Source organism: Humulus lupulus, chromosome 7 (genome assembly GCF_963169125.1).
Source record: "Humulus lupulus chromosome 7, drHumLupu1.1, whole genome shotgun sequence".
Taxonomy (NCBI): Eukaryota; Viridiplantae; Streptophyta; class Magnoliopsida; order Rosales; family Cannabaceae; genus Humulus; species Humulus lupulus.
Window position 1 is genome coordinate 179,906,097 of NC_084799.1, and position 4,030 is coordinate 179,910,126.

A 4,030-nucleotide genomic window follows, 5' to 3' on the forward strand; every position below is an offset into this window, starting at 1 on the left:
TGATGGGCACTAGAACATTGGATCCTTTTTTACCTTCCATTCTTGACAAATGATCCGCCACTTGATTCTCGACTCCCTTCCTATCTTGAATTTCCACATCAAACTCTTGAAGCAAAAGCACCCATCTAATTAAACGAGGCTTGGCATCCTTTTTCTCAATCAAGTACTTTATAGCAGAGTGATCTGTGTATACTATCACCTTAGTGCCCACCAAACAAGCCCGAAACTTGTCAAAGGCAAAGACAATAGCCAAGAGTTCATTTTCCGTCACTATATAATTAAGTTGAGCACCTGTCAAAGTGCGGCTAGCATAATAAATGGAGTGATATATGTTGTTTCTTCGCTGCCCCATAACAACTCCCACTGCATAGTCACTAGCGTCACACATTAATTCAAAAGGCAAGTCCCAATCTGGAGCTACAATAATTGGTGCTGAAATCAATCTCTCTTTCAACTCTTCAAAGTCTTTCAAACATGCTTCATCAAAGTAGAATGGTGCCTATTTCTCCAATAGGTTGCAAAGAGGCTTAGAGACCTTGGAGAAATCTTTTATAAATCGCCTATAGAACCCAACATGCCCAAGAAAACTTCTAATATGCTTCACCGAAGAAGGAGGAGGGAGCTTCTCAATAACTTCAATCTTAGCCCGGTCAACTTCAATTCCTAGCCTTGATATCTTGTGGTCCAAAACAATACCCTCCTAAACCAGAAAATGGCATTTTTCACAATTAAGAACAAGGTTTTTTTTCTTCACATCTTTGCAAAACCTTGGCCAAGTTGCTCAAGCAATCGTCATATGAATCACCGAAAACAGAGAAGTCATCCATGAATACCTCTAGAAACTGCTCCACCATGTTAGTGAAAATAGCCATCATACATCTCTGAAATGTGGCAGGAGTGTTACATAGACCAAAAGGCACCCTTCGAAATGCGAAAGTACATAGGGACAAGTGAAAGTGGTCTTGTGATGATCCTCTGGAGCGATTGCAATCTGATTGTAACTAGAGTATCCATTTAGAAAACAATAGTACTCTCTCCTTGCAAGTCTATCTAATATCTGATCAATGAAGGGAAGAGGGAAGTGATCCTTTCGAGTGGCCTTGTTCAGTTTTTCTGTAGTCCATGCAAATTCTCCACCCTGTCACGGTTCTAGTGGGTATCAGCTCATTGTCTTTGTTTTCCACCACTGTAATCCCACCTTTCTTTGGCACACACTGGACAGGACTGACCCATGAGCTGTCAGAGATGGGATAAATAATACATGCATCGAGCCACTTGATAATCTCCTTTTTCACCACTTCTTTCATGATAGGATTTAGCCTTCTTTGCCCTTCAATAGACCCGTTTTCATTGTTTTCTAACAGAATCTTATGCATGCATAGAGAAGGACTAATACCCTTTATGTCTGCAATGGTCCACCCAATGGCCTTCTTGAACTTCCTCAATACACTCAGCAAATTTTCTTCTTGCTCCATACTTAACTCAGCTAAAACAATCACAGGCAAGGTGGACGACTTACCCAAATAGGCATATCTTAAGTGTGAGGGTAAAGCTTTTAATTCCAACTTTGGAGGCTCTTCCACTGATGGTTTAGAAGCTGCAAAAGACCTTGAATAGAGCTCCAAAGATTCAAAATGCTTTCTTGTATGTAATCCTTATGAACTAGCTTCTAGCCAAGCCAAGTATTCATCCTCATCCTCTGCATGTGAATCAAACATCAAGAGTCTCTCTAGAGGATCATCAAAATTGTTTTCTAACTCCTTTGAAGCCAAAGAATCTACTACTGAAACAATAGAACACTCTTCGACCTCATCTGGAAATCTCATAGCCTTGAAAACATTGAAAGTCACATGCTCATCTTGAACCCTCATAGTAAGTTCACCCTTTTGCACATCAATCAAAGTTCTACCAGTAGCTAGAAATGGCATCCCTAGAATGATTGGTACCTCCTTGTCTGCCTCATAATCCAACACAATGAAATCAACTGGAAAAATGAACTTATCAACTTTTACCAAGACATCCTCAATCTTCACATCTGGATAAGCAAGAGATCTACTACAAGCTGTAGAGTCACTGTGGTAGGTCGGACTTCACCAATCCCTAATTTTCTACACACAGACATAGGCATCAAATTTATTCTGGCACCCAAGTCACATAATGCCATGCCACAATAAGAATTACCAATGGTGCATGGAATGGTGAAACTCCCAGGATCTTTCATCTTCGGTGGCAGCTTGTTTTGCAAGAATGAGCTACATTCCTTGGTAAGAGCCACTGTCTCAAATTCTCCTAACCTTCTCTTCCGTGTAAGAATATCTTTCATGAATTTCACATAGTTAGGCATTTGCTCAAGTGCTTCTACAAGTGGGATGTTGATATGCAACTGCTTCAACATATCTAGAAATTTCTTGAATTGAGAATCCAACTTTTGCTTCTGAAAATGTTGAGGAAATGGAGGTGGCTGCTTTGAAATTGGACTTCCTGGGTGACAATGTTGCGGCATCCCTGCAGCATTCTGGACAGAGGCAGATTTCTGTGCACTAGGAAGTTCAGCATCTTTTTGGAATTCCTCATTTATTTGGATTGAAGAGGGCTCACCCTCATGCCCAGAATTGGTCTTGTCCTTCTCCAACTCTTTCCCACTCCTCAAAGTGGCAGCTTTACAATGTTCCTTGCCCACATTCCTTGGATTCTCGGTATCACTTGGCAGTGTACCATGGGGTCTATTTCTAAGCTCATTAGCTAGTTGCCCAACTTGGTTCTCTAAGTTCCTCAATGAAGATGCTTGGCTTTGAATCATGGCTTCATTCTTCACTATATATTCCTTCAACATTTTTTCAAGAGAGCTAGATTGCATTACTTGTTGTTGTGCCCTTTGTTGTGGTGCTTGTGGGGGGTAATCCGATGGAAAATTTGGTCTTGGAGGCATAGAAGGATTACTAGGGCCAGGTCCTTGATTACTCCATGAAAAATTGGGGTGTTGCCTCCATGATGGGTTGTAGGAATTAGAATAAGGACCATTCCTATTTTGGTTCCCCACATAACATGCAGCTACCGGATTAGAAGGACAGTTGTCAAAAGTATGACCCTCACCACAATACACACAAGAAATGCTCTCCAATTTCCCCATCTGTGTCCCCATAGGCTGCCCCATTGATTGATTCATCCCCATATTCATTGTCTTGAGCATATTAGAAATAGAAGACACTTGGGCCGCCAAAGAAGTGATGGCATCTACATCATGAATATCGGTCACCTTTCTACCTATAGACAATATAGAAGTGGGCCACTGATAGTTGTTATTGGATATTCTCTCAAGGATTTCATATGCCTCATTATAGGACTTAGCAAGAAGAGCCCCGTTCGCTGAAGCATCAACCACCATCCTAGTATGAGCATTAAGACCGTTATAGAAGGTCTCCATTTGGATGCAATGAGGAATGCCATGGTGAGGGCATTTGCGCAACAACTCCTTAAAGAGCTCCCATGCCTCATATAAGGATTCTTCATCAAGTTGTTGAAATGAAGTAATCTCATTGCGGAGCTTGGCATTTTTAGTGGGAGGAAAATACTTCATAAAAAATCGCTCAGCCAACTCTTGCCAAGTACTCACAGAATCAGATAGCAAAGAGTTCAACCAAGCTCTGGCTCCGTCTCTCAAGGAATATGGGAACAACTTTAGTCTTAGTGCATCCTCTGTCACTCCGGGCAGCTTGAAAGAGTCACTCACTTCAATGAACAAGCGAAGGTGAAGGTGAGGATCCTCTGTTGGCATCCCACTAAACTGGCCCACAGTTTAAAGCATCTGGAACATGACTGGCTTCAATTCAAACTGTACTGCCTGAATTTCTGGTCTAATGATGCCCTGGTTGAGCTCATTGAAGAGGGGGAGAGCATATTTCTTGATAGCACGATCTCTGTCATCAGCTACAATAACTGCATTTTGACCATTATTGGCAGCTACTCCACCTTGAGCTACTCGATCTTGAGCAGCTCTTGCGAAATTTACTGGTGGATCATGAGCGACTCC

General features: G+C 41.7%; 1 non-coding gene across 1 annotated transcript; it reads left to right on the forward strand.

Moving 5' to 3' along the window:
- Positions 1–3,440: 3,440 nt before the first annotated feature.
- LOC133792950 (small nucleolar RNA R71) lies at positions 3,441–3,547 on the forward strand. The gene has a single exon (XR_009874410.1). It is a non-coding gene; the product is annotated as a small nucleolar RNA R71 (small nucleolar RNA).
- Positions 3,548–4,030: the final 483 nt, after the last annotated feature.